The 21,983-nt window shown below is 42.3% G+C and overlaps 1 long non-coding RNA gene across 1 annotated transcript; it reads left to right on the top strand.

Moving 5' to 3' along the window:
- The first annotated feature begins 329 nt into the window (after positions 1 to 329).
- On the top strand, positions 330 to 13,366 carry LOC311445855. The gene is made up of 2 exons (XR_014698654.1): positions 330 to 484; positions 11,447 to 13,366. It is a non-coding gene; the product is annotated as an uncharacterized lncRNA (long non-coding RNA).
- Positions 13,367 to 21,983: the final 8,617 nt, after the last annotated feature.

The following is a 21,983-nucleotide window of genomic DNA, read 5'->3' as shown; positions in this document are numbered from 1 at the left end:
TGGGAAAAGTTTCTTAAATTTCAGCTGATTCTAGGTGAACTCATTCAGCAAGACATTTTATGATGCTGCATGTGAAGGACACTGCGTGAAATTCATTGCACTATGTTTAATTAGCCCTCTGTCTCTGTTTCAGGTCTGCTACACACGTATTTCCTTTCTTTCTGTTCAACTATTTGACATTATTCTCTTTCAACTCCATTTCTCATTTAGCATTGTAGCTAATTCTGTTGCTGGCTTTTTACTTAGGGAAGTGGAACTGATGCAATTTGCAGAGGAAACAAAACCTCTTCATGCTGCAACATGTATTTCTGCTGGTAGTCACCAGACACAGACTCTTTCTGCCTCTCCCTGTACACACCAAAGAGCTAAAACTACAGACTGCATTGTATGAAGGAGGACTGCTGCCTACCTTAGGTCTATGCAAATCCCACCTCCTTGGCAGTATTTTAAAACCAGAAGCTGAAGTCAGCAGTCTTCTATCAAAGTAAGTACAGCAGAATCAACACCTTTGGATAAAGAATATGTCTGATTAATTTTCAGTTAAACACCACACAGGGTGAAGCTGTGTTAATCTGACTGTTTGGGCACTGTATCCACGTTTGATTTAGTAGAGGTTCCTATTCCTGTGCTGGAGGGATTACTCTTGTCAATACTCATTTCTCATCTTTCTGTCATCTCCTTAAGCAGACAGAGATACCCTGGCATTAGCAGAAACAGAAAGAAGCAACAGCATTAACAGAAATGTAACAGATCCAGAACCTGCTCTAGAAACTACTGGCAGCAGAAGGAGCAGAGGAGGAATAATCCAATGAGCATTGGCTAATTAAGGGGTTTGGATGAGCACACTAGGTGGCTGATGAGATGATGTATGCTCTGCAGCCACGGATAATAATGCATTAACTTCAACCATCATGGCTAGCATGGTTAGCAAGCATATCCAAGCATCTATTACAGCGTCCCTGGAAGCAGCCCAACCTGCAGCCATCATCGTTGGATGATGGTGACATTGAAAACAGAGAGCAATATGCTGCCTAATGAACCAAGAGCAAGAACATGGCACCTGTGCAGCTTTGTTTTGTGTCCACGGTGACAAAGAGTTCGGCTCCCCTCCAAGTTCCCACTCTGAAAAATTCACTTTAATGGGACCTCGCCTCTTTCTCCCTCCTTTTAGTTGTGCTAGACTTTCTTTGTGATGTAGATACTGCCATAACAACCAGCTGAAGCAATTTTCAGTGAGATGGGATCTAAAGCCAAGCTTCCAAAGTTAGAAATGGAGATGAGAGATTTTGAATTACCTTTCCCAGAATCTTAACTTTGATGTGTACAGGTACACAAGTGTACTTGTCAGTGAAAAAGAGAAGTGAGTCAAGGCAGCAGTACATTAAGTTGTATTAATGCTCTCTTTTCTTTGCCAATAAGAATTAAAGCTTCAGGGCAAAGGTCTGTGCTTCACCTGATTTTATTATGTGTCCAGGATTTAATTGTGAGCATCCTTTATCAGCTCTGTTCATTCCCTTCATCAGACTCCAGACACACACAGAAGAACACGAATTAGCTTTCCCCTGTTATTTCAGCGGTTCTTTACAAAGCACCGGTTTTCAGGGCAGCATCAATGGTTGCCGAGATGCCAGAGACCTGCTTAAATGAAGCTGAACAAAAACGTCCATCTAGTTAAAAAATTCCATATTGTAGCCATATTAAATAAGAGGATGTTGTGGCTGAAAGAAGAGCAAGTCCTAACATCACGGGGTAGTACAGTGAGGATTTAAGCACAGAAGGATTTTAACACGGGATCTGCTACTGAGAAGTCAGTCTGGGGAAATGATTGCCTATTTTGTTTACCCACTTTTGCCTACAGATCTTTATTTTTGCCTATTTATCACAGTGAGCTCCATTATGTACTTCCTTAGCCTCCCTGTTTTGCTGCCTATACACTATCCAATTGTTCTGTTGTGGTTGTTTCTTTTTTCTCTCTGTAGCCTTACAATCCCCTTTCTGGAGTTCTTATCATGGGCTGGAAACAAATGATAGTGACAACAAGATTTTGTAACACACAATTATGTAATGAGTTCCTTTCCCCGCACCATTTCAAGCATATTAATTCCAAAGTGAAGCCTCAAAATAGCACTAGTGCTACAAGTTCATACTGAAAACCAAGGCCAGACACACAAGGAATCTTTACTAACGACTCCCCGTAAGTGTTAGCAATGACAGCCTAAACTTTATGTGCTACAAACATTATTGTGAGAGACCAGCTTGTCATTTTGGGTCAGAGCCAGCTGAACTCAAAGGATGATTTCCTATCACCACTGAGAGGCACAGGGCATGAACCTCCTCTCCAGGAAGCCTGTTCTGTTGTTTGAGCACCATCATGGTACAGAAATTTTTTCTGATATTTAGTCTGAACCTCCCCTGGCACAGCTTTGGGCCATTCCCACGTGTCCTATCCTAAATAAACTAAAAGATTTCATAGTTTGTGGGTTTCCACTTATGCTAGCAGCAATATGTTATAGAAAGTTCTCACGTAATATTCTTCCTTGGCTATAGTTTTGTCCCTGGATGATAAATTGTTTTCAGATAGATTCACAAGACACAACTCTATTATAGATGCTCTGTGCATGTTTCCTGATGGCTGTTGCTACTTCTTTAAACTCCTTGAAGAAGTGCATTTTCCATTAAGTGTATTGATTTATATTTTTCAAAAGCCATGTATTTAAAGGAAAAGGGCAAAAGAAGTTCGCTTTTTAAAAATAATGAAAAAGAAAAAGAAGCAGAAAATAATAGAAAATTACAGAACTTGAAGAATGTTGGAGTGATTTTCTGAGAAGGGAAGAGAGAAAATCTGTTCCAGAGCAAGCTCGGGTAGGTGGGAGCAATCACCCCTGCGTGAAATTAGCCAGTGTTTTATTTATATTAAAGATCTGTCAGAGATTTGTCTATTCATTTGAAACCTGGTTTCTGCTCAGCCCTTGGAAAACTGACCATGCACTTGCACGACCTAATTGTCACAGAAAAATGTTCACCTTGGTCATGCAAGAGATGTTGCCAGCTGGACTACAGTATATATGGTCTCGGCTCACCTGATAATCAGAGACACCTGCACGCTGAGAGGATCCTGACCTTACACTGCTCTTCCACCACGCTCTGCCAGCTTCAGGGCTTGGCTATTGCATTTATTCTAAATGTTGGATGTTCAAACAGTTCCTCGGCTGCTGCTGTTTTATTGGAGTGCTGGAAACTAAACTGCACAGCTCTGGTACAGGAGGGATCAAGCCCTGTACTGTCAAGACGCTCACATCTTAGTTTGTGCATCACTGATCTGCACTTGCATTTTTCATGCTGGGATGATCATGCATAGAAACAAATGTAAGCATAAAACCCCTGGCACTCATCTAGAGAATCCAGTTTGGGTCAACAATGTGGTACAAGGTATGTAATGTATAAAATCCCCTGGATCCTAGTTAGAAAAGGCTCTCCCTACTACTCCCTCTATTTCATGTATATCTTTGGTTTTCACAGCCTCTTCCTTCTCAATGACACCAATAGTTTCTCTCATTTCTGGTTGGTAATCTGACTGTAATAAAACCTTTCATGCTGTTATTAATCTCTCATGTGGAACAATGCTACCGGACTTACCAAGCCTGTTTCAAGAGCCTTTGAAAGCAATTCTCTTGTTGAATCTGGTCCCATAGAGCAGGCTTCAAATATGAGAGCAAAATGTCAAGCTCCTGTTAATATGCATAGAGACTTAGTGCAAATGGTCTATACTGATGTTAGCTATGTGGTTACCAACTGCTATTATATCAATGGCACCTGCAGCTACTCCAGCTTCAGTTATATTTATTAAAGAGCACAGGCACAAAGCCAAAAGAATTGATTGCTGAATACTCTGGAAGACTTGCTTCATTTCACAAAGGTCCTCGGACATAATTATAAAGAGGCAGGTTGGCTGTAGTGGCAGATTGCATCAGGGCAATAGGCTGCCCTTTGCAATTTCTCTCATCTGTTAGTCCTGTCTCCCTGGGTTCTTGCCTCTCCCAGATTTGTACTGACATCTGCAGCAGGAGCTGCTCAACCCCTGAGCTTTCTGCCATTCACCTTCTTCTTCTGACACGAATTGGTTGAATTAGACAAATCTGGGGGAGAGTGGAGAGCAGGGAAGCAATTAGCAATTGACCCACTACAGCAATGAAACCATTTAAACTTAAGTAGCTGTGTGGAGGTGGCTGGAAGGAGATTGGTTTGTTTGTTTGTTTTTTTGTTGGTTGCTGTTGGTTTTTTAATACAGCTCCTTCTCCTTGCTCCTTTTTGGAAGGAAGATAAAGGTGAAGTGGGATATTCTTTTATTTCTGTGGTTTTGCTTTTCTCTGCATTTCAACAATGACAGCGTGCGTGATATGCAGTAAGGGCAGAGATGTGCAAAATGATGTAAATGTGAAGAGAGGTCAAGCAAAAGTGTTCTTTGGAGGAAACGTAATCTCTCTGGGTTCTTGTACCTTTTTTTCAGCAACTTTGCTTGAGTCTTTTGGCTAAATGGCTGGGTCTCCTGGCACTGGTTTTCTTCCCCACTACTGGGGGGATGTTTTTCTAGGAGTAGATTGTTTCTTGGCTCTGTTCAATGTAAAGCTAGCGTCTCTCTCAGAGATGAAAGCACTGCTGTTGGCTTTGCAGAGACTTGAAATACATATAAGCTGTGGAAGTATGATGGATTTCCTGGCACACCTAATTAATAAGAAAAGCTAAAGTAATTCTGATGCTATAGACATCCACTTGCTGGTAGGAGTTATTGCTTGCCAGGATTATTTAGATTACAATAGTGCTGGGAGACAGCTGAGTGCCTCTGGGTTTGATGTTGCTCTAAGCTGGACAGTCCCTTGCCTACATTTGGAACATCTGCATTTTCTTGTCCCCGAGATACAGAGATCCAGGAGCATCAGATCCAACTTTCATTTTATTTTCATCACGATGACAGGCAGGTGGTTCTTCTGCCACCGTCTGAAGATAAGTCAATTTTTATCTGAAGTGTCAGCATAACTTTTATTGAGACTTCACAGTGAATATCCTATTGTTTAGGCAGTGTCATTGTTTCTAGAGAAGGAGTGATTGTCAGTGCTGCTGTGGACTGGCATTTTCTCTGGATTTGAATTGAGTGAAAAGTCTAAATTAACAGTTTGCTATAAAAATGGAGAGATTGCAGCAGCTGTCATAAATCTGTCTCTGAGAAGAAAAGTGAGATTTGCTGCTGATTTGCAGATGGTAGATCTGGGTCTCACACCAGTGTACAGTATGCCAAATGGAGCTATGCTGAGGTCCAATGAATTAAACAGCTATAACAGCCTTGGTAAGAGGATACAAATCCTCTACTGCAACCCTAAAATAACCAGCCAAACTATTTCCACCTTGCTATTTCTTATGGCTTGTGGTCCTTATTCTTAGGAGGAAGAACAGGCTGAAAGATGACTGTTTGTGTAGCTCTAAGAGGGTGCTTGGAACAATTTCCCAGATGCAGTGAATCACTTCTTCCTGGCTCCTCTGTCAGAAGACCAAGGCAGATGAGGGGGAAATCCCCCACCATAGAGGGATGTGATGGTGCCCGCAATACAAGTTTGTTATTTCCTCTGCATGAGGAGAAAAAGAGTAAAAAGACAGAAATGCTGTTCTGCTGTTGTAGCCCATCTCATAAAATATCACATCGGATGTGATAGCTGAGAGTAAAACTGGGTCACTCTGCTACAGCAAGTGGCTTTAATTAAACTTCTTGGCAGGATCCACAAAGAAGCTGTGCTCACACCCCTCATTTAATCTTGTTTGGGTGACTGCCTAAGGCCACAAGATCTCTCCTTTCTCTCCTCTGCTGCCATCCTTCATGCCCTCTGACCCAGGCAGCCCATTTTGATGTAAAAGAGGTAAAGAGAGAAGAAATTTATTGGGCTTGCTGGCAGAGGGCTGGGTTGGTGATATTTGGGGCTTCCCTTCTGAAAGCCCTTCTTCCCTTGATGCCATCCTCATAGATGGCAGCGAAAGAGGGTGACACAGAAGCCAGCAGCTACCCAGCTGATACCAGCAGGTGCCAATATCAGTCCTGCAGGCCACAGACAGCTTCTGTGCAACGCCTTCGGAGCTTTTGGTGGAGAATGAGAGCTTTTAAACCAGCCCTCTGCAAGGTTTTCCAGGATGATGCATCCCGGTATGAGCTAACTGAGCTGTGTCATGGTGCCTCCTACATCACGTTGTATTAGATTAAGCTCAGCTGCAGGACAGTGTCTTACACAGCATCACAGTGTATTAGCTTGAATTTGTACTTGGTGTGTGTGTGCATCATATGGTAATGGTTTGCTGTCAGCAACGGTTGTTTGAAAGAGGAAGACTATTAATACAGACATAATGAAAACAGAGAGAGTGGGAATAATTACATTTCCTAGTCCTTGTTATAGGTCTACTGGGGCTCAGGGAGTGGCGTGTACAGCCTGAACATGGCACGGAAGGATCAATTAGGGGAATTCAGGTTGAGGCAAATCTTTATTTCCACCAGAAGTTGGGACTGGGTGGACAACTTTTCTTCTTAAGTTAGGAAGGGCCCTAACTTTCTCCATGCAATGACACGCCACTGAGTAAATAACTATTCATGGTGATGCTCCTTGGAAATAGCCTTATTGAGAAGCTCTGTTCCTGCTAACAGACAAGCTTTTATTGGGATAATAGGAAGAACACGGTGTTTCTTGGTAAAGTTCTAAAGTTTCAACCACCTTATTTCTCCTGTGTCTCCTATGCTTCTCATCAGAGGAACAAAACTGGATTTAGTGCTTGATCATTGTCTGTGAGTCACCTGTAATTTAGGCATCACTGATATCGAGAGATACCAAGCATAAATGGACACAGAGGAAAAGCCAATGTGCAGCTGATATTTTTTTCAGAGATAATTTGCAATACTGAAAACAGGGCACAGCTGATTTTAAAGTTATCTCACTTGGAGAAGCAGCAAAAAAACATTAAACTCTGTCTTCTGCAGATATATGTTCAACATGTATATATTCAGAAGACTCTGGAGGGGCTGAGAAAATACAACAGCTTTTTAGGATGCTACTTGTCAAGGGAGTCTTGTGGTAAGGATATTATAGTATGAGTTAGAACAATATGCTTTAGTCCCTGTCTGCAAGAAATGCTCCCTGAAACCTTTAATATCTCATTTGTTTTCCTCCTGTCTTCAAAATAAATAAAATAAGAAAAATCTTAATATTATTTCCTGATCTCCGAAGGGTACTATAATGATAAATGCATTCCTGCCTCTAAGGCACCAAACTAATGCCATGACTACAGCCATATTACAGCCAAGACAGATGTTCCATGCTTTGGCCCATCACTCACCCAAGGGGCACCAAGTCAATTTGTACCCTATAAATGGAAGTGGCAGTCGCACGATAAATTGCAGAGCTGTTGGAGATATGGATCTGTCATGTGTTTTCACCCCTGTCACCCAGCCTCTGACCACAAATCCATTTATTTCATCCTTCCCCATCTTCACAAGCTCCGACCTGCCAGCGTTTGACAACTGAATCTCAGCTTTGATGAGAAATATTTAGGAAACTGCTTTGTGATAGCTGCAGGAATAGCACTATTCTAATTCAGCAGTGCTCAGATATCAGCGTAGCAGGGTGGGAAGTGTCTCCTTTCTTCTCTTTAACTCTGTCTAAATTATTGCTTTGCATCTAAGGAATATTCAAATGAAAACCCTGCAGTCATCAACAACCAATTTCATTTCCAGCGTAATGGAATAAGTTACCATGCATTGTCACTAAATGGAGGGGGAACATAATAGTTTAGAGAGAAATGTTTAAATGGAACTCAAGTAGCCTCAAATGGAATAATACAGCACAAAAAGATCATTATGTCTGCCCCCATCAGCCACTATTTGTAGCAAGCACAGCATCAGCCGTGCTACCCCAAGGCACCTGTCAGGATCAATGACATCTCTAATTAATCCAGCCAAGACCAAAGCAAAGGGAAGAAATCTCTGCATTCAATATCTTCTTTGAGCGTTGTGTATGCCACAGAAATGAACTCTGGGGAGGGGAGCACAGGGAGGTATTTTGGCACCCAGACATCTGTCTGCACTCCCTCTAATTCTGCACTACCCTTCCGAGTGCCTTGTAAGCCCCCCACGTGTCAAGTGACTGACATAGGAAATAGTTTTCTGCCCCACAGAGGGCATATTGACCTATCTTTATAAATCTCAGGCTGTCAGGTTCTAGTAATTGAAGAGTCTGAATAGTTACAAATGTTTTATCAGCACTTTGTTAAGGCCCCACCAAGCCTGGGGTGCTGCACCCTTCTCACGAGGATGTTTGTGTGTTCTCAGTACCCAGTCTCTGCTTCAGTTTCTCTGAAACCATCTAATGAAATATATTAATCTCTCAGTCCCTACCTTTTGTTTTTCTTTATCTCCTTCACTTTGCACATCATATGAGAGGTGAGGCCACCAGAGGCTGAAATTTAATTTGGGTGGATCGTGCACCTAAACAGAGCTGATAAGCCAGAGTACTGGCAACGTTACCAGCCTGGAGACAATGCTGCAGATGGCTGCACAACCTTAGGTAGCCCAGATTGTTATTAAATATGATCTCAGAGCAGTTAATTCTTTAGGAAAGAGAAGTTTATCAGGCTCTATATTGACATTCCAATCTCCAGCAGTTGACAGTACAAGCATAAATTCATCTTCTGGCTGACTGGGCAACCCTCTGCTCCTCTCATGTTGACAGATCTCAGCTGAAGCACATTTTCAGTTTTCTTGGCAGATAAGTCAAGGATTTTTGCCATCTGAGCTGTCTCAGTCCAAATTAATTCACTGCCACAAACATACATGCCCAGCTCAGGTCACTGGGCACATTATCTCTGTGCTGGGGAGCACACGCTAACCGACGGGTAAAAGGGGACGTTTCATAACCCAGGGGACCCTACCACACACCTCCAAAGTGAAAATGTGGTTCCTGTCCTGTCCAGCTGTTGGCACTGAAATCAAAGAGTTTTATTCAGTTTTGTTTAGGCACATGGATATGTATTACACACTGACACACACGCATACATATGCAGGTGGTTGCTTTTGTGTGTGTGTTTGCCCACATCCACTCAAATCAACCTAAGGAGCAAACAGGGCACTGTATCAAAGTGATTGGATTATAAGAAAATGCTGTAAAGTACACCAATTTGAAAAATAAAATGAAATAAAATAAAATAAAATAGAGAGTAATAGACAACATTCACTCAACAGATTTGGAATCCCCAAATACCCTTCACTACTCCCAAGGGACTTTTTCATACAATATTTGGAGTTGCTGATGATTTCTGATGGTTTCCTTGCAGGACCACGAGGGCTATGGATGGGCTCTGTGCTCCTGAGCCATGAGGTGAACGGTGCAGTCGAGACCTTTCAGGTTGCTCATATGGCTACAGACACTGAATGGACTACCAAGGGTACGGGGTAAATTGGAAATGGTCTGAGGGGCTTGAGGAGCTTCTCTGCTTCTAAACGTGATAATAACATCTTGCCAGAAGTAGCACCGTGTGCTGGGTTTAACAACACTATCTCAAAGAACCTCTTGCTACTGCCACTTCACACCTAGTTTTCACATTGTACTGGGTCACTGTATGAAGCACGGCTCTCTTAGGCTCTTCAGTTTTCTGTGGTTTCTAACTATAGTACACAGGGAGGTATATCGCACCGCAGAGAGCTCGCACAGGAGGGGCAGATGGAGTTTCTCCTCAAGGGAACTGTCTGCTGTGTTTCTGCTGCGTTCACTGGAACTTTGTGCATGTTCTTGATAAATTAATGTCAGGGAATATACAAGGCAGGCATCGAACACTCCTCATCTTAGTGGAAAGAACTTTAGAAAGCTGTGAATATTAGCTAGTCGCACAAGTGAAAAGGGCAGCAACTCCATCAGCGAAGCCATTAATTATTATCACAGTCATTGTTTCTCCACTCTTCTGAGGAACCACTGCATAACACTATGGTAAAATCAAGATGCATGATAAAAGCAAGCTCTAAGCGTGTATTTATCGAGACTAATTTTTTAAATTTGTATAGATCTGCCACCTCCAACACACAAAGTCCTTGCCTGCATCTCATTTCAAGAAAACCCACACGATATGCAGTGATACCCATCCTGCACTACACGGGTGTCTGGCAACCACTTCAGCTGGTTCCATTTCTAAACACCTGGTGGTTGCAACAGCTTCATCTGCAGGACGCTTGGCTGGCTGCTTGATTGGGTTATTTTAACTTGTCATCCTGGTGAGATGAGGACAATCCCATCCTGCTACCACCATCTGTCTGAGGCTACAAGACCCGGTCAGCCGCTCTGCTTCTGACAGCACAGATTTGTGCAACTTGGTCAATTTGCATCTTTCCAGGCCTTGACTCTTCTAACCTTCCTCTCACCAGAACCTGAGCTCCAAGGCAGCACTTGTCTCTGGGCAGTATGCTCCCAGCATTATTCTCTGTGATCTTTTGTGCTTGCTGCAGATCTGGCAACTCCCAGTCCAGCTGAGAAGGGCTCTGGGGGTAGTTTCGGATGCCTCCAGGGAATAGCAAAATAACCGACCTTTGCATTACTTGCTGCTTGCACTGCATTCTCCATTAAGTCCCCTAGTAATAGGCACAGCACAAACATTTGCTGAGGGGCAGGACCCCCAGAAAACAGTTTGCAAGCTAAAGGCAGGTGGTAGATAGGAAGAGGGAATGCTCATTATCTTCATTTTGTGAGCGGAGAACTGGGGTTGGGAAACGGGGTCTATTATCCCATGCAAATTTAAGAATTAAGCTCATTCCTAAAATATTTCTCAAATACTAGCCAAGGGTCTTATTTGAAACCCATTTTCTGAGCTGTGGTTGTGAAAGGATAATTGAAACACTACTGTTTTGGTAACTTCATCATTTTGGACCACATTCTGTTACCTTTCCCTACATCGGACAACATTTAGCTCTGTAAATCATCTCATTTAAACCCAGGCAGCTCTACACAAAGAGCAAATCACTAATCAGCTAGAGAGCAAAGACAGAATGTGGCCTTTAGAAGGGGATGGAATGAAAATGGGAAAACACAGGATCTCTGGAGAGTTTAAAGTGTCTGTCAAATACACACCAAAGCTCCAGTTAAGTGGGCTGTGGAAAGTTTAATCGGGTGGCATTATCCCAAACTGAATTCATTTGCTACTGTATAATGTTAATGAACCTCAGCTTCTCTTGCTGAAAATAGGGTATGAATGTGCATTATTTGGAGTGCATGCATTAGCCACCACTAGTTGCTTAATTAGTTTTTCAAAGGCTCTGTCTGAATGGAAATGTTATGGAATAATAAGTGATAATGGACTCTCATTTTATTTAGTGCTCTTTCCTAATTTATGGGACATTAAAAGAATGGTAAAAAGAAATAATTTCTTCTCGTCACAGGTGTCCATGTTGTGGGCAAAAAGAAGTACGCATGTTTTCCATAAACAATCCAAAACTCTCAGATCTGGGCAAGTTCAGCTTAAAGAACTCCCTTTTCAAGGGACGATTTGCCTGCCAAAGAGGAGTGTATTTTTCATAAAGCTTTTGGAACCTGCCAGCCTCGCTGTAATCCACTTGACTGATGCTCCAATTCTCTTTAAAGAGCAGATCTGCATCTCAAGGACTTCAGATGCAAGGAAACAGTGAAATTCCAGGAATTGAGAGCCATCAGGGCACTGGCAAATGCATTGACATCCATGAAAAGAAACGGATCGGGAGCTACCCAGCATGCTTGCACGGTGAAAGAGGGCTGATTGATGGAAGCACAATAAGACCAGGGTTTTAAACAAAGACAGCGTCAAATTTCCTGTAGAAAATGGGAACCGTTCTTGAAAGCAGTGGTTTTACTAGCAAAGATCTTTGAACTTTTTGAAGCCAGCTTATGTAGCTGTGCTCACAAAAGCAGAGACAGTCATTTACCTGAAACAGGAAACCCAGCCTCTCACCACGGAGCAGTCCCCTGACAAAGGCACTGAAAAACACACTTCTTCTTCCCTGACTCTGGTAGGAAAGCCCGTTATGTCCTTTATACCTGCAGGACAGGGAGAGGAGAGGGACAGATCCCCCTTACGTGGGCAAGCAGTGAATTCCCACCATCATCTTTCTCCTGGCCTTTGCTGAGGGCTCTGTGTTGCTTTGGGGTTTGCTGAGCAGGGAGCAAGGAGCAGTGAGCAAGTGCTGTTTTCTTTTCCAAAAAACCAGCCATGCTCTGCAGCCAACATCTGAGGGTGGAAGCCAAGCGAGAAATCTGAGCAGAGGCTGTGACGGCGTGGCCTGGAGTACGGGGACCCGATGTGCAGCGGGGCCTCTCCATGCATGGAAGCAGTGCTGGGCTGATCTTGATCACTTCAGAAAATGCTTTCACTAGACGAGTTCAAAATGCAGATGCCCATATGCTGGCTTTAATGTAGTTTGTAGTCGTTTTTGCTCTCCTCGGAAAATCAGAAGCGCAAGCTACACTCATGTAAAGGTTTCTCTGGATATCCACACGTCCCACTTTTACTGAGCCACACTTAAATCACTTGTTTAGCTAGACCAGGACAGCTTTGTGCACCATGCAGGCATTAAAAAGACCACTGGGCTCTGCTGAGCTCTGGCAGGAGGGCTGCGTTTCAGTTTTTAGCCATGCATGTGGCATGAACGGTTTTACCTGAAACTCTGCCAGGAAATCATCCATTCCTGGTGCTCCTTCTGTTAGGATTTTACAGGGATAGGGTGGGGTTATGTTCATCGCCTTGATGAAAAAGTTCAGATTAAACATTTTTAATATGATTTTTGGTAGTTTCCAAAAAAAAAAGTTCCCATGCTGTGTCTCAGATTCATGAAAATTTGGATGGTACCTTGCAGAACAGCACAACGATCATCAGCTTCCTCTAATACAGCTTATGCCTTGATAATAAATGGCTTAATAAAATAGCAATAGTCATTTCTGTTTGTATGAACCACTTCTCTGCATGAGAGATGCTCAAGAACATCTCATAATAGCAATATGTGAAATGCAGATCCATCCCTTCAGGTATGTTGTTGCTGTCCTGTTCACATCCATTTCCTTCACCCTCATATACAACCTCTTTTACCTTCCCTTCCTTTGCCATCACTCTCTTATTATGAACCCCTTGTGAAGCAAACTGTTTTCACTGAACACATACAAAAACATGTAAATGTCTATGTTTATTCTCCACAATTGTGCCTCTACATAATTGTGCCATAATTGAGCCAGCTTTGCTTTTGCCTGTAAGAGATCCATTTGCACACAAAGGCTCTCTGTGTCTTAGCTATTTTCTTTGGCTTTATTGCTTTGAATAAAATGTAAACACCAAAGTCTCTGTGTGGTTGTGCTTTTCATTGCATCTCATTTCCATACGTCAGATTTGTTAGCTAGTCATACTCTGTGATTTATGGCATCAGAAAAAATTGAGACTAATCTGTCAGCCCTGTCACTGAAAAACAGACACGTTATAATGTCTGGAGAATTGCCCTTCATCAAACAATTAGTTAAATTGCAGTGTATTTAATTATTGGTAAACTTACTGGATACTGCAGCACAGAACAGTCAAAACCCCTTCAGAAATCATTTTCCTTGTAAAGTTGGTTCAGTGTGTCAGGATAATATTTGCCACTGCAAGCTTCTCACCCTAGTTGAGCAGAGTCTTTACTGTAGACAAGGATTGCTGTATTATTCGCAAACTTATTCACCAAATGCTGATGCCCGGATAAACAGAAACAATATTTTTCTGAAAGCCTGGGATATATATTAAACCCCGAGGGTGACTAATGTAATTCCAGGCTGCACTGAAGATCATGAAGGGACAGTGGGGTTTACTCAGGTGCTCTTTCATTTTAACTAGAAATTAAATTTTTCAGGGGCCTAGAAACAATCTCTGACAAAAGCTTTATTAAAACTCTTGTGATTTTGTTGTTGTTGTTTGTTTGTTTCTCTCTTCCTGTGAAGGATTTCTTTACAAAGAACCTGCATTTCCCAACAAGAACAAACTTTGACCAGCCTCTGCTCACAATCATGTCCCAGATGTGTTTAAAGAAGCCAGGGGATGCCACAGGTGAAAAAAAACAAACAACATCTACAGCTCAATCTGTCACCCAGATGCAGAGCACCCTAAAATACCCCAGCTATTCCAGGGTTAAGAGATGAATCACGGCCACCTAGGACTGGCAAAGAGGGAAACTGCCCGATTTAAGCATGAAGAGCCCTGCCACAGGCTTGCATGATTGCTTTCATGGTTAAAAAACAAGCCTTTTCGGCAGGTGACAGAAGGCATTGTTATTACTCCAGGCAGAAGCTCGTGGGCCTTTCAATCCTAATTCAGGACTTCAGCAGAAGACAGGAGAAAAGAGGTTGGAAACAGGAGGTAAAATGAAAATCCCTTCTTAAATTCAAGTGATTCATGTCTACCATATGATATAGGATTTTCCTGGTTCCACCTGTCAAGTAAAATGCCAGTAGGTAGCATAAGACAGTAGACAGATGCTTTCTACCGGAGTGTAAAGACTGAGACCTGAGAGACACAGATTTAGGACCTGTGCACTTGTCTTCTTTTGCTACAAAATAGGGAATTACTGGCATAGGAAAAGTGGAATTGTCCAAAACCCAATTTGAGGGTGACCACGGTGGGTTGTGCTCTGCCAGCTATGACACCTGCTTCATACTAGTAAATAAGATTTTGTCATCTTCATATCAAAACTGGATGTACTCTTAAACATGTATCAGCCAAACATAAATGGGTTAAATGCAAGGTAAATAGATGAAGATTCATGTCTGTGATATACCTGGAAATAAACAAGAGCAGATTTAATGTTCCTTGTGGCTTTAAACTCAATAGAATTGTACTGTGGTACTGTGACTATAAAGCAGTTCTGGGTCAAAGTTTTTAGTGTAATGCCACGGTGGTAACCAAAGGGTTACCACAAACATGAGGAATTTGTCTTGACAGAGGAATTCAGCTCCTTGAGATCAGGTTTGTTAGCTCCTGCTCAGGAACTCTTCTTTTCCAGAAAACAAATTTCATTTTCTAAAATATAACTGCCCTTCCTTTCTGGCATGTAATGTGGAGAAGGAAGGAAGCATACAGAAATTTCACTTAACAAACTTAAGAAGGCTGCTTTTTGGGGCTGCTCGTCCTCACTGGAATACCTCCAACTCCTCACTCAAGGCTCTTTTTGTCTCCTCGGTGGAACCATTATAGCAGTAGTGATGTCCTGATGGATTAGACACAATTCTTCAATAATTAATGACAATTTCCCTCTGCAGCTTGGTCAGCAACCCACTAAATAGCACAAAACAAACAAGGTAACAACAACAAAATAGGTAACCGGTAGGTAATGCAGGGCAAGAGCTCTGAGCATCCTTGAATTTTGCCACGAACCTTCGAATTGCTGGTGTAGGAAGCCTGTTTAAAGCTGCATTTTTTAAATAGGTCATTAAAGACCATCAGGAAAGTAAGCTTAAAATCTTGCTCTCAATAACAAGTGCTGTAATTGACGTTCCTTGAGTGCAATATTCTGTAACAAGTCTGTAGAGGCTTCACCACTGCAGTGCAGTACACACCGACACCATGTACAGATGGGGTAAGACTGACTGCCCGTCCCAAACACCTCCAGCAATCAGCTCACTGCTGCAGGGCTCTCAGTCGGTGGGAAGAGCTAAACCTCTCCCGAAGATGAGCTGCAGGGAAAGTCTCCTGGTTAGGTTTAACCCCAACTGGGCTAGGGAAAAATCTTTCAATTTTTTTAAGAAATTTATGGTTAGGCTTCCAACTGAAGCACTGTTTACAGATACCTAAAGAGAATGTATCCCAAAGTGTCCACACCATGGAAAAGGCAAAATGCAGTCATCCTGCCCATGTTGTCCTCATCTCTGTCGTTTCTGATCTCCTTTAACAGCCAGTGTACCAGGGGCTGACACGCAGATGAAGAGACACGATGTTGCTATTAGAGAGGCATTGCCTTATTAAATTATTAACATACTGATGGTTTTTGGAATGCTATTAAGAAATTATTATTGGGAGATATCAGGATAAAATACTAGGAAAAAATTTCAGAAGCATCAGAAGCTGGTTCCTATAGACTTTGGTGATGCATTTTCACTCTTGTATTTAATTACTTGAAAATATTATTCCAACCTTTATCACAAAAACATCTAGATACATGGGATAACCAAGCACAGAGATGTATGGATCTATTACAGCAAAAGAAGATCAAATTATAGATGAAGTGAAAGAAGGTTGAAATATTTCATACCTGCTTTGCCATACCTGCACTAAAATTAAGGTGAAATGAGGCACATGGTTCACTACTTTCACAGACAGTGTGAAGTACAGGCCACCTATCGATTAAAGAATATGTAATAAAGTGTTCAGTTTGGTAGGACCTGCAGAAATCTGTCTTGGAGTGTTTAAGGAAATGGCCAGGTATAAGTATCTGATCACAGGTTATCTTACCTTTACCTTCAGTCTTTCCTTATATTATATTTATTATATTATGTTCATTATATAATGGAAGCAGAAGAAAATTACAAATACTGAAGTTATCAAATCCACATTGGGTAAATGCATCAAAAAAAGAGTTGAATTTGGGATTTTTTATATTCTGTTGGAACTTGCAGCCTCATTCTTTATTTGTACAAAAGATCTGTACTCTGATCCTTTTCAATAGCAATCAAGAGTCTTCTAAACCAGGGAACAAACTCTGTGCTGAATGATAAATTCTGTTACCTCAGAGATGTGCGGGGCTGGAGAACAGTGCTGATTTGAGGTCTGCCTCAAATCCAAGAGCATTTAAACTTCTTATGTTGTGATCAGGTCCAGCCCCAGTTCAGGATTAAGGTTATGAAATGCTAAAATTATGTAATCAGAAATGACAGCAGCAGATAACGTACCAAGCTGTTAGGGAAAGAGGGCTGTTCCAGCCAAGTCAGATGTGCCTTTATTTTAAATATTCTCCACGCAGAACTGAAAGATCTCTGATTGGGACAGGTGAGCACAACCAAAAACTGAAGATGCTAATCAAAAATAATAGGCTAGATCCTCAAGTACAGCTTGGCAAACCACTGCTCTGAACAGAGTAAAATAGCAGAAAATGCAACTCATCTTGTGTGTGCGAATGTTGTCCCAAAGTCAGGGCACTCTCCATGACACCCAGCTTTCAGGGACACCCAGTGCCACAACAACCACACGGGCACAGGCAAAGCAATCTGTGGAAACATTTTCTACTAGCACTAAGGCTGCCTGCCCTTCTCCATCCTGGATCCTGTGCTGGAGCCACTCAGACAAACCAGCACATCTCCCAAAGAACTTTTATCATATTTTATTGCCCATAGATTACAGCTTTAGCTAGAAACTCTCTCACCTCACCATCATTCTGTCCAAGAGTGACTTGTTAATAGGACACGGTGGGTGACACACAGTCCCAGGCTTAGGCTGTTTAATGGGGGCTGCCAGGCAAGCCAAACCTGCAAGCTGTAGGAGGATGGCCATCAGCAGCACCTCATGTCCCACCTTGTCACGCAGGGGAACTTCAGAGCCTCAGTTCTCTTACATGTGTTCTAGGGGTCTTGTCAACCTCAGTGCCTTGCAATTTTTGCAGTACGACCACTAGAGCAGGCAGTTTGGCCACCTTTACTAGTGGGTGAGAGATTTCCAATGGAGACAGTTACCTTTTTCCCTCTCATCTTCTCAAATTCTCTTGTACGGCAGGTGCCTGCATTGCCATCTCATCAATAAGGAAATGGGATCACCAACTAGACCCTGATAAGAATGTCATGAGATTGTTCTGACAAAAAAATGGTACCTCCAACTCTCTGCCCAGACTTGGGATGCTGAGAACTTTGTAGGAGTTTAAACTGTAAGTGAAAACGTTGAGCACAGCCACCAGAAAGCTCCCTGGAGCTGCAGTCCCACGCAGCACTAGGTCATCTGCAGGTATTCTAATTAATCACAACTACAGAAAGTCTTGATCAGAATCTGAATTCCTCGATTCTAAGCAATACTCTGGCTGACAGCCTTCAAACACAGGTGACAGAGAAGAGGCAGATCCATCTGCAGACAGACAGATGGACAGACAGACAGAGGGGAGCTGCTGCCCTTCCTGCTGAGGGTGGGCACCATTCATGAACATGCTGCAGGAAGGCTCGACTGGTTTAAAACCTCCAGCCCAACGAGCACTGCAGAGTTCAGTGGGGTCTGGGAGAACTCCCCATGGAAATTAAGTAAGAATTTGAGCTGTCAAGTAAATTATATATTGGGGCAATGCCTCCAATTACTCCTGATTTAGCTAGTTACAAAGTAATCTGACTAGAACTGCATGACCTGACAATTTTCATAGTCTAAATTTAATTAGGCATAATTAGGAAAAGATGTCAGCTGGTAAGTATGATTTAAACATAGGTATCAGTTAAGCCCATTCTGAATAAGAAGAGGGCAGCTGATGTCAATCAGTCCTTTAATCTCTCCTTCACACTTGCTGTTTCCTCTCCATTATGCACTCATCTCTGCAGCACATTGAAATTTCATTCTCCAGTTCATCCAGTGTTTACTTTTCAAGTCTTGCCAGTTCTGCTGCAGCTAAATACATTCACAGGTTCTTGAGGCTGTCCTTAGTATAATCCTGTTGTGGACAGAAATGCTGGTTGGTAGGTGCCATCTCAAGATAAAAAAGGAGATGCTGTAAGGATCCCCCCCAGGGCAGGAGATGCAGGGACGGGCATCTCGTACAAGCCAAGAGGGCTAGAGGGGTTAATTTTTTGCTACTTCCCTGCCACCACCACTACCCCTTTAAAAAAATAAAATCACCCGAAGACTTTGGAAAGTTTCTCTTCTTCTGGTTGCTTGAGAAGTGCCTGCTATTGCCTGAGGTTAGTAAAACCAGAACAGAGCATTCTGCAAATGAGCTCAGGAAACTTTCCCCAGGACATCTCTCAATCCATCCTTTCCAAACCAGTGTTTTCAGCCTCCCCTTCTGTGGCTCTGCATTGACAAGATTTATGTGGCTTTCACTCGTCTTGGACAGATGAGCCTCTTTTGATCATTCATCACTGCTTTTCATTGAGTAGTGCGAGCAGCAGCAGTGCGTATCCTTGTGCTCGAAGAAATAATGCACTTTCCAGTCTTTCACGGTGTTAATTCACCAGATAAACTTAATGAATTCCCATAGGCACTCAAGGGTAGTCAATAGCAGCTTAGACAAAGGACGACTGTATAGAAAAGGACGTTTCTTGTGTTGAATCAATGGCTGCACTGTGCAGATAATATAAGCATTGCTTAGTTAGCCTTCAACAGTAATGAAGGTTCTCTTTTCTGCAAGCCAGCATCAGTGTTAGTACCTCCACGAAGAACCTCTGGGTTTTAGTTGTTGGGCTTTTTTGGTTTAGTTTTGGGGTTTGGGTTTGGTTTGGGTTTGGTTTGTTTCAGAAAAACTTAACAGAGTGGGTAGGCTGAATAAATATTGGCAGAAGTCAGTACAGAATGGAGTTTAGGATAAGTAAAGGTAAGGAAAAAGAAAATTACATTCTAAGGACATTCCTCCTCCTGTTTTCTGATGGGACTTGGTAATATTACAGTTCTGGACGCAGACACACATGGAACAGATTTGCTAACTACCTATGCTGGTGTTGAGTTTGCAGAAACTGTGCAATAGTATGAGTTAGCCTAGCCCCAGAAAAAAAAGAAAAAAAAAAAAAAAAGCATTGAAAATGTATTCAAATTTATCTCCAAAAAATACTCCATAATGAGATTGGTATATCATTAATTCAGAAAGAAACTTAAGAACTGTTTTGATTTCAGTAGGGTTGCTCTTGACATACACCGCTGAAAGCAGTGTGTGGTGTTAAAACAGTCTAAGATACCTTTTTAAAGCTTCTGAAGGAATACCTTGTGTTTTGTAACATAAAAATTACACCTTCAGTGAACTTCTGAAATCCCTGATGGAGCCAAAAGACCTTATTTTCCCTCCATTTCTCCTAGTAGAATTACTCGCAATTTAGACTGATGAAGGAGATAAGAATTAATCTGCCCAGGTTGTAGGCTAACGCTGGTCAAGATTTATTAAGTTAACTGTGGGTTGTTTGCAGGGGCCTGATTCCAGCCTCACCTCCCTGCGTCTAGACCAGCAGAGCCAAGGTCAGAGCTGCGTTTGTCATATACCAGCAGAGCCAACACCAAGGTGAGTCCCAAGAAGAATTGCAGCACACCTGAAATGCAGCACAGGAATAGTTATAATATTACCACGCTTTAGTGTGTTCTCCACGGACACACAGGAATTAGAATTTATGCAGAGGAAGCACTCAGTGGGACCATATTTCCTCTGAAAATGTTTCTCCCAGGAAGCCAAATCACATTTCTTTATTCAACCCAGACTAGTTACATTTGTATTTGCAAAATGAGTACCAATTTCTCCGTGATTTTTTGCTCCTCCAAGACAGATTTCTTATGGTGTGTCACGTTTCCATCACAGGCACAAATTCCCCTCTCAGAATTGTTTCTGTTAAATACCACAGCCGTATGCACACAGTTCAGTTACTCATCTAACAGGGAAGCAGCATATGTATTATAAATCTTAAACATGCCATGCAAATATGCACGTTGGTCTGAAATTCAGGCCCCGTCTGTCCCAGGAATTTTAATGAAAACAAACAAAGGTGACCTACTTTAGCGCATCAGCTCTTCCCTGATAATAGATGGCTCCTGCAAGATTTTATTTTTGCTCTAGGTCAGAGTTTAATCTTAGTTACACAGGTGTGACGACGGATCTACTTAAGCAACTTCTGCAGCTATTGCATTGATCCCAATAAGATCTGGACTGTACGGACTTGCCCAATGTGTCAGAGTGGATTTGTGGCACAGATGAAAAGAAAATCCATAAGTGCTGTGCACATCCTGCTGTTCTCCTCCTTACACAACACTTTGTTACATAAAGCCTATTTTTCTGGAAAAAAAAAAAGAGGGGGGGAGGAGAAAGATGGAAAAAATAACATCGTTTTGATTGTAAGCCAGTTTTCTGTATCAAGATGGCAGCAGCGCATGAAGCAAAGCAAGGTCTCCTTAAAACCATGTGACAAGGCTAATCAAAATAAACATCCAAAAAATAAAGAAATTAAGGGCGAGGTAGCAGACTGTGGGGAGAGCAGATGGTTATTTAAAATAACGGCAAAATTCGGCATGCCGAGTGCAACTATAGCTCTTGTCACAAAATATAGCTGTTAATGGCAAAGGAGAAGGGAGAAACATCATCAGGGTGTTTTGTGGAGCTGGAGAAAGCAGGAAGATGAAAAATATACGGGGAAAAGGGTATCTTCAGCCCTCTGCAAAATCTACCCCAAATATCAATGGCAGAGGCAGAGGAGACAGAAATGCAGTAGCTGGAAAGAACATCGCATTGATTGAATTTGTCATACAACATAAAAGGTCACAAGCCCAGGGATCAGAGACTGAGCTGAAGGAGGAACTTTTGTCCCCCTAAGAACAGAAAAAATGCTGAATCTGTAGTTTACAGAAGCTTGAAACCCAGAAAAGAGGGTCCAGTCCCTGAGAAAGGAGCAGGGAAACCAACACTGCTCAGCTCAGCTATGATTCAGCTCCAGCCACTAGCACAGGTCCCATCGCCTTGCACAAATTCATGACTTGAACTTGAGCTTGAAGTCATGCATTTAGTCATGGGTTTTGCTAATCCTACCATTCTGCCTGGATTTTACTATGATAACGGGTTGTTGCCATGGGTTGGGATTGCAGCAGAGACCCAGAATAGCTCAGCCCCTGTACCAGGGAGAGGTGTATCAGGTTATTTTATCTCATCCTGAGCTCTGAACAGCACGGGGCACAATCCTACCTGCCATCCCAAGTACTTCCAGGCTCTCTCCCACCTGCCACTCCAGCCCTGCAGCTCAGGCATTACCCTGAGTTACGGTGCCAATGCAGATCGCCCCTTGCTT

Source organism: Aythya ferina (genome assembly GCF_964211825.1).
Source record: "Aythya ferina genome assembly, chromosome: 16".
Taxonomy (NCBI): domain Eukaryota; kingdom Metazoa; phylum Chordata; class Aves; order Anseriformes; family Anatidae; genus Aythya; species Aythya ferina.
This window is presented reverse-complemented; position numbering and strand designations above follow the sequence as displayed.